The 12,210-nt window shown below is 31.7% G+C and overlaps 1 pseudogene; it reads right to left on the reverse strand.

Moving 5' to 3' along the window:
- Window positions 1–630: 630 nt before the first annotated feature.
- LOC108462607 (pentatricopeptide repeat-containing protein At4g25270, chloroplastic-like) lies at window positions 631–1,589 on the reverse strand (annotated as a pseudogene).
- Between the last annotated feature and the right edge of the window lie 10,621 nt (window positions 1,590–12,210).

Below are 12,210 nucleotides of genomic sequence, written 5' to 3' on the forward strand. Positions count from 1 at the left end.
TGCCATTGTTTAGTTTTTCTATTAGCTTTTCTATTTTTTAATAGTAAAAATGGATCAAATTTTTAACAAAAATTATCAATTTGCTCATTAATCTAATGTACAAAAACTAATTTATCTATTTTTTTTAGTACAAGGATAAAATACAATCTACCACCTAATAAAAAAGCATTGTATTTTTACCAATCCAACATTAGTTCATTTATCTTTAATTAAGCAACAACGAGTAGACATATTTCTTTATGAGCATGCATGCGCATTCACAACCAACAAGGCTTGATTATTAAGCAATTGATTGTTTTGAATATTAATAGTACTCGATTTATATCTATGCAGGAATCAACCCTAGTTATTCTGTAACAATTAAAGCCAGATACTCCACTACTTGCATGTTAGCTATATTAAGAACCTTCCAGACCATTATTGTACAAATCAAATGTTTTTTTTTTTTATTAAAGGATGTACAAATCAAATGTTGGTATATAATTGTAGCCGAAAAAATATCTGTAACCACATCCACAAGCCCCACACTGATTTGCTTTTAAGGCCCTCTAGCATAAAAGATTCACCAATCAAGTTTCTTGAGGTGAGCTTTCCACCTTTAACTATTTACCACTAGCAGACAACTCTATATTATAATCCTCTATCCAACATCAATTTTCTAACTCTTTCCGCATCCTTCACCCTCTCTGCATCGCTATATATCTTCATCAATAACTCAAAATTATGTTGGTTATCTGGCTCCAGCTCGAAAAGTTTTTGACCTGCAATATCTCCTATTTGTATGTTTCCATGAACCGAACAGACATATAGCATTGCTCCCTACACAGTTGGCCCTGCCTCAAACTCCATTCTCTCCACTATCATGTTGAAAGCCTCATCTATCAGCCCTGCACTCCCGTAAAGATTTACCATGCAAGCGTAGTGCTCCATTCTCGGATCAATCCCATACTTCTTTCTCATTAACCAAAACAGCCGCTCTCCGTTATTGACCAAACCTAAATGAGCACAAGCCGATAGTATTGCTACAAACGTGATGCTATCAGGTGAAGTACCGCTCCTCACCATCTGTTCGAAATACAGCAGAGCTTCTGGATGTTTACTATGACCAGAGATTATTGAATTCCATGACACAATATCCCGCTCGGGCATTCATTGAAACAACCAACTTGCTCCATCTAACTTGCCAAGATTAGAATAAACAACGATCATAGCATTAACGACGGATGTATTCCACTCAATTCCTCGCCTGAGAACCCATCCGTATCTCGTCTTGCAATCTTCAATGAACAAAAACTAGACAGAATAGTGGATATAGTAACAGAGTCAGGCTCAAATCCCTCTTGAATCATCCCACGAAATACCTACAATGCCCCAGCCAATAACCCTTGACGAATATAACCCGTCAACATGGAATTCCAAGAAATGTTATCCTTACAAGCAATGCTATCAAAAACCCGCCTAGCCTTAACTATGTCTCCACATTTTGCGTACATATCAGTAAGAGCATTAAGCACAACGAGACTCCATTGGTTTTTAATATCTATCGAGTTTAATTTTTTTATCAATAGCTTACTACAACGAGACTCCATTCTATTGGGTGCTCAATCGAAACTCCACTTATTCTTTTCCCTTCTGATAAAAGAGAGAAAAATAAATAAACCAGCAGCTACACCCAGTACCATTCTTACCTCATGTATATATCATCATGCAGTACCTGAAGTATCACTGCCGAAGGATAAAAAGATAAATTGGGATCACTAATAATTTATAGACACTTTGAATCAAATCAATTTTCGGGCATAAACCAGTTAGCATTAGCAGTTGCAGATAAACAACACCCCGAAGCAGCCACTATTGAGTCCAAGCGTGCATTGATTGAAGAAGGAAGGGAGGCCATTAAAGCAAGCATTGAAAGAAATGGAGGACTTCCATACGAGATGAAACATTAAAGTCCAGGGGGACCTAATCTTCATCATCATTAATAATCATAAATATAGTTTCTCCTCTCCTTTACCACTTTTCTTCAGTAATAACAGAACCCGCAAATTCATGCAGTTGTGGCTAAGAAAATTTTGTTTGAATATATGATAAAACTAAACCTAGTTGTCCAAATTGGAGAGCAGTATTTAAGTTTTTAATTTTTATAATAACTTTTTTGACACTTTTAAATCCACACCATAATCATTCTGACAATGCAGTGCAAGAGTGGGACACTAATGACTCACATGGCAGAATCAAAATGTAAACTTGACATGCAGTATAGAAGAGAGGGAATAAGGCACAAAAAACGGCAGAAGTATGCAGGAATTTACATGAAAATCTTCAGCCAAAAAGAAGAATATATAACGAGCTGTTCTAAGACTCATGCTAAAGATAATCTGGAAATTTGTAGGAATTTGAAGGAAGGGTGCCTATCCTACCCTAAAAGCATTGACTTTGAATTTAGCAAGACAAGAATGAAGGGACGTGCCTGGGCTTGGAAACGTCGATTTTTTTACCGATTTGATTAAGAACGTTGAGATACTTCTTCAAGGCTCTGCCATTGTTTTTTTTGATGAATCAATAAGGAACAAACCCGTAAACAAAAATGAAAAAGCAAAAATGAAGATGATGTAAAGGAAGTAAAAGCAAAAATGTTTTTACCTGACCTTGGATGAAGGGGAGGAATGGCTGCTGATTGAGAGTGTTTTTGAGGTGAACTTTTGGTAAGGGTAAACTAGGGTTCCTCAAGCAACGAATAGCTAAACGGTGAATAGGGAAGGGAATAGAAATCCCCAAAAATCTCTGCTTAAACCCAGAATGGAATAGCCCCGTAATAAGCTATTCCATTGAACCAAACGTCGGTTTATGTGGGGCTGCAGAATAGGGTGGTAATAGGCATGTAATGGCATAGCCATTGCATCCAAACAAACATGCCCTTAGGCTATTAGAATATGAATTTTTATTTAATTATGTATGGAACATGAATTTTATTAAAATGTATTTTGTTAAGAAAGTAATTCGGATTTTTAACTAAGTTTTTAATAGTAAACACTGATATAATTAAGATGTCAAACTTAATCTTTTTTTTAACTCTTGTGTTTTTCTGAAAAGAGACTAAAGTTCCTTATAAAATAAACAAATGATTTAATTAACTGTTTTTAAAACTCCAATAATCTTGCTAGGCCATTTCGGTGGCCAATGTAAGCTCCAAAAATCGAGTCTAACATCTAGGCCGAGTTGGGGAGGTTACATATAATGTACTACTATTATTTATAACTATTATTATATTATAGATTATAATAAAAGATAAAGTATTACATGATATTATGATATTTAATCATTGATGCATATATATCAACTATTAATATATTATATACTATATGATATGATAAAGTAGGAGGTTAACTTTCAAATATACGAAAAGTATAAGGACTTAGAGCATATTTTGACCAAGTACAATAATAAACAATAATTATGATAATAATTAATATACAATGACTACTATTATATTATAGAATATACTAAAATTTATAGTATTACATGATATTATAATGTTTAATCATTTATGCATATATATGAACTATTAATATATTATATACTATAGCATTATGTAATATATTAGGAAGGTTAACTTTCAAATGTAGGAATATATGATAATGATTAATATATTATGTACTACTCTATTATTATAGTACGTGATATAGTATTATATAATGAAATAATATATTTATAAGTACTAATATAATAACTATTATTCTTCAAAAAATTATATAACTATTATTATATTATATATTATAATAAAAGATTTAACATCAATAGTTATATGTAATTTAGTATATTGAAATACATGTTTATAACTATAACTAGCAATGCATAAAGTATTATTAAAAATTTAATATCCTAATCAAATATTATTTTTAAATTAGATTTTGAATTGAACTTTAACTTTTACAAAATGTATTTGGGTATTGAGTTTAATTTCTTTTTATTTTGGGCTTGAAATTTGGACTATTTGCTTATTTTGAGTTTAGGTAATAATGAGTATATCATTTGTGTTTGGAATTACTATAATATATTTGAGTTTTGGAATAAATATTTTAGAATATGAGTATTAGATTTATAAATTTAATAAGAAAGATAAAAAGTTATTCAATTGTTAATATAAAAAATAATAAATAATAAAATAGATTTTTGTTAATTCATATAATATTATAAAATAATAAATTTTACATATAATAAACACTTTAATTATTTTATTTAAAATAAATTTATTAAATATATAATTTATGTTTTTATAAAGCAAATTCTAATTGTATTGTCAATCATATAAAAGTAAAATGAATTATTACATTCAAAATTAAAATATTTATGATTTATAAAATTCAAAATTATCTAAATTGTTAGAGCCCACCCAACTTGATTAAAGCTTGAATCCAAAAAAATTAGCTAGAAAAATTTAAGTATGAATGGGTCTGAATCAGAGAAAATCCAAGACCGTAACATATCCAAGTTCGAAAAAGTCCAAACCTTGATCTGAAAAAATTCAAGCTCAAAGTAAGCATGATATAAACCCACCCCTTTACTAGCTCTAACTACACAGTATTTTTTATAATTCAATTAGATGATCCAGTCGCAATAATAATTTGAATTATGAAACTAAATTATTATAAAATTAAAAAGATTATGATAATCTCATCCCAATTTGATAATGTTAATTTTATTTACGTTCTGCTTTAATGAATGATAATCATTTTATACTAAAATGTATTTACATTATAAAATTTTACTTTTCTAGAAGAAAATGAAATTAATCTTTTGACATTAAAATAAAAATTAGTATTTAATTTGGTAATTTTAATACAGTAAAAATCATAATATTGAATTAAAATTTATATTTACCTTCAATTATACTTTCAATATTGTAATTTAAACTATTCAAATATATTAATATATCTTATTATTTTAAATAATTTCTTACATAATTATAAGAAAGTATTTATTATTATATCTAAATTAAACTTTCGAATAGGCTAATTCTGATAAATATTGAATTAAACTTTGTATTTATGTTAAATTACATTTTTAATGTGAATAAAATATTATTACATTCAAACTAAAATAAAATTTTTAAATAGGTAAAGTCCGATAATAGTACATTACACTTTATATTCATTTTCATTATAATTTAAACTATTCAAATTTATTTATAGATAAAAATAATTTATTTTTAATTATTTCTTACTTAAACGTAAGGAAAAATATTTTATATTAAAGCTAAATAAAAATAATAGATAAAATTCGATAAATATTGAATTACACTTTAATTGTAATTTTAACTATAAAATTTATATATAAACAATATCTTATTATTTTGTTTCCTTAATTGAAATAAGTAGAGACTGCTCAACTAGAACAATCTAACTTAGATGTCTACTTGTTTTATTTAATTGGGAAATTCTAATAAAATTAATGCTTTAGAAGGGTGGATGTGAATATTTTAAAGTATAACGTTTTGTCCAAGATGAGTATAATGTTTTGTCCAAAGTGGCTCGTGATATACTCATTATTCTTATCAATGTAGCGACTTTAGAGGCTAGTTTTAGTGCGAGAAGTAATGTTATTGATACGTATCGTGCTTATTAGCAGGTGAGACAATGCAAGCATTACTTTGTGAACAATGCAAGCATTACTTTGTGAACGAGATTGGTGTTGGTTTCTTCCTGGAATGTAGAAGAAGAATAATGTTTGTTAGAATTAAGTGACCCAAATTCTTATTTAAATAAAATACGATGGAAAATAAAATAAAAGTAAAATCCATATAGAACTAGACTTCTTTTATTTTATTTTAGAATAAGGTTTTTTAAACCTTATTAAACTCCATCTATTTTATATTGATTAGGATAAGCTGTTTCAATCTTACTGGAATATGGCTTTGCAAGCCTATAAATAGACATAGTCTATTCCTCTTGTATTTGATTCAAATTTTAGACATAGTGAATTTTCTTCTCCTTTGCCCGTGGTTTTTTCCCGAAAGGGTTTCCACGTAAAATTTGTGTGTTCTTTATTTTATTTTATTTTATTTTATTTATTTTTCACAAATTGGTATCAGAGTTTTCGGTTTATTCATCTCGATCACGGTAATGGCGTCTTTGAATTATGAAATTCCGCTGTTGGATCGCAACACCAGATTTGCGTTGTGGCAAATTAAGATGCAAGCAGTTCTTGCACAAATGGATCTGGAGGATGCCCTACTAGGGATAGATAAGATGCCTTCGACATTAACAGACGAAGAGAAAAAGCGTAAGGATCGAAAGGCATTAACACAATTACATCTGCATTTGTCCAACGAAATTTTGCAGGATGTGATGAAAGAGAAAACTGCCGTTGTATTATGGAAGAGGCTAGAACAAATATGTATGTTGAAAACTCTAACAAGCAAGTTTCATATGAAGCAGCGTCTTTATGCTCATCGTTTGGAGAAAGGTGCATCTGGACACGAACACTTAACAGTGTTTAAAGAAATTCTCTCAAACTTGGAGGCCATGGAGGTTCAGTATGATAAGGAAGATCTAGGGTTAATTCTACTTTGTTCATTGCCCCCGTCTTATTCAATCTTTAGAGACACGATTTTATATAGCCACGAGTCTCTCACAGTTGATGAGGTTTATGATTCTTTAACCTCGTATGATAAGATGGAGCATCTTGTGGTTAAACCCGACTCTCAGGGAGAGGGTCTCATTGTCTGTGGGAGACAAGATCGGAATGCTGATGATGATCGTGGTAGGACACAGGAACGGAATCCTCGTGGTAAATCTAAGGGTAGATCGAAGTCTTCAAACAGAGGTAAAACTTGTAACTTCTGCAAGAAGAAAGGGCACATTAAATCTGAGTGCTATAAGCTACAAAATAATATTAAAAGGGAGGCTGTGAATCAAAAGGGAAAACAACCAGAAAATTTCGGTGAAACTGATGTTGTAGAAGACTACAGCGATGGTGAACTTTTAGTCGCTTCTGTCAATGATTCTAAAGTAAGCGAGAAGTGGATACTTGATTCAGGCTGCACCTTCCACATGAGTCCCAATCAGGATTGGTTTACAACTTACGAAACAGTATCTGAAGGTGTTGTTTTGATGGGAAATAATGCTTCATGTAAAATCACAGGTGTTGGAACAATTAAAGTTAAGATGTTTGATGGAGTTATCAGAACACTTAGTGACGTGCGGCATGTTCCAGAATTGAAAAGAAATTTAATTTCGTTGAGTACTTTTGATTCAAAACGGTACAAATACACAGCTGAAAGTGGGGTTTTAAAGATTTCCAAAGGGTCCCTTGTTGTGATGAAAGGGCAGAGAAAGATTGCCAAGTTATATGTTTTACAGGGTTCTACTGTTACTGGTGATGCAGCTGTCATTTCCTCTTCCTTGTCAGATGATGATATTACTAAACTTTGGCATATGCGCCTAGGGCATATGAGTGAGAATGGCATGGCAGAATTAAATAAAAGAGGACTTCTTAATGGGTAAGGAATTTACAAACTGAATTTCTATGAGCACTGTATTTTTGGGAAGCAAAAGAGAGTTTGATTCACTAGAGGAATCCATAACACGAAGGGAACGTTGGAGTATATTCATTCTGATCTGTGGGGGCCATCCAGAGTGCCTTCGAGAGGTAGAGCTAATTATATGTTAACCTTTATTGATGATTTTTCCAGAAAAGTTTGGGCATTTTTCCTGAAGCAGAAAAGCGATGTGTTTTCCGCATTTAAGTCTTGGAAAATTATGATTGAAAAACAGAAGGGAAAACAGATAAAATACCTCCGCACAGACAATGGCTTAGAGTTTTGTTCTGATGAGTTTAATAGATTGTGCAAGTCAGAAGGGATCATGAGACACTTGACAGTTCGTCATACTCCACAGCAAAACGGCATTGCAGAACGAATGAACAGAACGATCATGGAGAAGGTTCGATGTATGTTGTCAAATGCCAACTTACCGAAGGCATTTTGGGCAGAAGCGGCCTCTACTGCATGTTTTTTGATCAACCGATCTCCATCCGTTGCCATTGAGAAAAAGACTCCACAAGAGGTATGGTCTGGTAATCCTGCTAATTATTCTGATTTAAAGATTTTTGGGTGTCCTTCGTATGCTCATGTTGATAATGGAAAATTGGAACCGAGATCTATTAAATGTATTTTTCTTAGTTATAAAGCTGGTGTAAAAGGGTATAAGTTATGGTGTCCTGAAAATAGAAAAGTTGTGATTAGCAGAGATGTTGTTTTTGATGAAACTGCTATGCTACCTAACTTATCTCTTAAAGACTCTTCCAATAAAGAAAATCAAAAGAAGGTGGAGCATCAGATTAATACAGAGTCAACTCCTCAAGCCAGAACAAAAATTGAGAATAGAGTTACTTCTTCACCACAATACTCTATCGCCAAAAACAGAACTAGAAGATAAATTAAACCTCCAAAGAAGTATGCCGAGGTTGATCTAGTTGCTTATGCTTTAAATGTGGCTAAAGATATAGATGCGAATCAAGAGCCATCTAATTATTCTGAGGCGGTTAGCTGTGAAGACTCAGAAAAGTGGATGTTTGCTATGCAAGAAGAGATGGAATCACTACACAAAAATAGAACATGGGACTTTGTGAAACTTCTTAAAGGTAAAAAGGTTGTTCATTGTAAATATGTGTTTAAAAAGAAAGAAGGGACTTTAGGAGTTGAAAAACCCGGATATAAAACAAGGCTTGTTGCAAAGGGTTACAGTCAAATTCTAGGAGTGGACTTCACAGATGTGTTCTCTCCAGTTGTTAAGCATAGTTCGATTCGAGCTTTGCTTGGTATTGTTTGGAGCTTGAGCAGTTAGATGTAAAAACTGCATTTCTGCATGGAGAACTTGAGGAAGATATTTACATGCAACAACCAGAGGGTTTTATAGTCTCAGAAAAAGAGGACTATGTTTGCTTGCTGAGAAAGTCCCTTTACGGTTTGAAACAGTCACCAAGACAGTGGTACAAGAGGTTTGATTCCTTTATGACCTCTCATGATTTCAAAAGAAGTAGTTTAGACAGTTTTGTTTACTTTAAGAAAAATAGTGATGGTTCTTTTGTGTATCTACTTCTTTATGTTGATGACATGTTGATAGTAGCAAAAGATAAAAGAGAGATAAGAAAGGTTAAATCCCAACTAAGTGAAGAATTTGAGATGAAAGATTTAGGACCAGCAAAGAAGATACTTGGTATGGAGATTCTCAGAGATAGAAAAATAAGTAAATTGTACCTAAGTCAGAAGGGGTACATTGAGAAAGTTCTTTGCAGGTTCAATATGCAAAGTGCTAAGCCTGTTAGTACTCCTTTAGCAGCCCATTTCAGTCTTTCATCGACCTTGTCTCCTCAATCAGATGATGAGATTGAGTACATGTCACATGTTCCATACTCTAGTGCAAATGGGATCTCTCATGTATGCTATGGTTTGTTCACGTCCGATTTATTATATGCGATCGGTGCGATTAGCGATATATGGCAAATCCCAAGAAAGAACATTGGAAAGCGATTCGGTGGATTTTAAGATACTTACGAGGCACTACTGATGTTTTCTTACAGTTTGGAAGAACTAAAGATGGAGTTATAGGGTATGTTGATGCTGATTTTCTTTGGAGACCTTGATAGAAGAAGATCTCTCACAAAGTTACATCTTTACAATCGAGGTTGTGCAATTAGTCGGAAAGCCACTTTGCAAACTACGATCGCTTTGTCTACCAATGAAGTCGAGTACATGGCGATTCATCGAGGCTTGTAAAGAAGCTATTTGGTTGAAGGGACTATTTAGTGAACTCAATGAAGACCTTCAAATCAAAGACAAGATTTTGTGACGGTCAGTGTCATCTTTCTTACAAAAGATCAAATGTTTCATGAGAGAACAAAACACATTGATATTCAGTATCATTTTGTTCGTGATATTATTGCTCGTGGTGATATTGTTGTGAGCAAAATTAGTACTCATGAAAATCCTGCAGATATGATGACTAAGTCACTTCTTATAACCAAGTTTGAGCATTGCTTAGACTTGGTTGGTGTTCATTGTTGAAGTTAAACCCTTAAGGGGTTTTATGGAAGAGGTGGAGAACTTGTTCATTGAAAGTTCGCGATGAAGAACTTATTCATTGAGAATTTGTGTCAAGGTGGAGATTGTTAGAATTAAGTGACCCAAATTCTTATTTAAATAAAATACGATGGAAAATAAAATAAAAGTAAAATAAATTTTTATTTTATTTTTCACAATGTTGATTTATTATGTTCTCATTATTCTTTTTTTTCAACCTTTGCTTTATTTAATTTAAAATATTTTCCTTTTGCTTTATCTACATGGAAAGAGGAGAATTTAATTGAAACTGAGCTTAAATCTTTGGGAAAATTATAAAAATAACATTTTAATATTTTTTACCAAAATAATATGGGTTGATATTTATCTATTTTAAACAATAAAAAAATTAATTTTACCGAGTCCTAAATCAGAAACCCTGTTGCCAATTTGGTCGTTGGAATCAGTTTTGGCCCTTGGAATAAACGCTGTAGGGACCTATCTTGTCCCTACAGCGCATTTACCCGTCCACTTTCTGCAATCAGCCCCAACTAACCTTAATTAATGCCACCCTCCCAAAAATCACTATACAATCTCACATAAAAAAATACCAACCATTCACTCCAAAAAAAAAAAAAAAATCTCCCCACAATTCCGAAAATTCCCCAAAAAGTTCCTCCAAAAATCTGAAAAATCTCCAAAAAAAAAATTAAATTTATGTGAGCTCCATCAATTTAATTTAAATTAATTAGGTTGTTCTATTATTATAAGCAATATATTATCAAATTAATTATTATTTGTTTTAATTGCAGGGTTTAGGATTATTATAAAAATTGTAAGCATATATGAACTCTAAATTTGTTATATAATATGTAAATTCTAGCTATTAATTGTTATGTTATGGTGAATTATTGTGTAAAAATTGCATGCATGCTAGAAATATAGTTTATTTATTAGTTCAATGGTTTAGGTTTTTTTTCATAAAGTAAACAATTTTGTGAAATATGTTAAATATATTGTGAAATATTTAAAATTAAGTATAAATAAATTTGCTGTGAAAACTGTTGGATATTTTGTGAAATATGATGAATATTCATGTTGGGAGTTGGATATATTTTAATATATATTTGTAGTTATTATAATAAATTAGATTAATATTTTATTAGTAAAATTTAATTGTTTACTTGTAATTTGTTTGTTCACTTAAAAGGATTTTTTATTTTTTAATAATATATTTAATTTAAATATAAATATATTTGTTGTGAAATTTTTAATACTTTGTGAAATATGTAGAGTAGGAATAACATTGTGTGAAAATATTTTATATTTTTTGTTTTTGCAGGTTTGAGGAAAATGGTATTACTACAACTTTCGAAAGTATTAGATGAAATATTGGAAATGGTAAAAATTACAAATTTTGCCTTTAAACAACTTTATGATGTGTTCACTAGCACCTATAATATAAATAGTGTGTAGGAAATGGATCGATCACTGGACAACAAGTTGCATGAGTCATTTTGATGGCATTAACTCGAAGATTTAGGTATATATATACTTAGATGTAGTCAATTTCGGGTAAACAGTGTTGATTACAGGCATCCAAATCTATTTGGATTTGATAAATGCATTGGTGGAGTAGTGGAGAAGGATCTAGGTGTACTCGTCGTAAAGCCAAGTCTCGTCTATTTAGACAAGTGGCTTGCAATGCGAAAATGCAATCACACAAAAAGGGAATGTCCAAAACAAAGGAATGATTTAGTCGTCCTGGTCAAAGAGTTAAGGGTCTGTAGGTTGAGAATTGTACTTGAAACATACTCCTGTATAGCAAAAAACCATAACTGCAACTCATTGTAAGAATCGTCCCAGCCACCATATAGCTCTCTCATTGCTAGTTGTTTACCATCCCATGCTTTACGATACGACATATTGTACCTATATCTTGGCTACAACTTGAAAACAAAGACAACAACAGGGCTGATTGGCTTAGCTTCAAATAACAGTTTGATGCATCTGCATATTAATTTTGCATTGAGCTTGTGATGGTCCTAAGTCATTTCGCAATAGTACAAGTGTAGGGCCCTTCATACTTTCTAATCTTCCAAAGTTTTGATCGCATTATAAACACATCACGCACCCTTCACTTGTAACCA

Source organism: Gossypium arboreum, chromosome 11, assembly GCF_025698485.1.
Source record: "Gossypium arboreum isolate Shixiya-1 chromosome 11, ASM2569848v2, whole genome shotgun sequence".
In the NCBI taxonomy this organism is placed as follows: Eukaryota; Viridiplantae; Streptophyta; class Magnoliopsida; order Malvales; family Malvaceae; genus Gossypium; species Gossypium arboreum.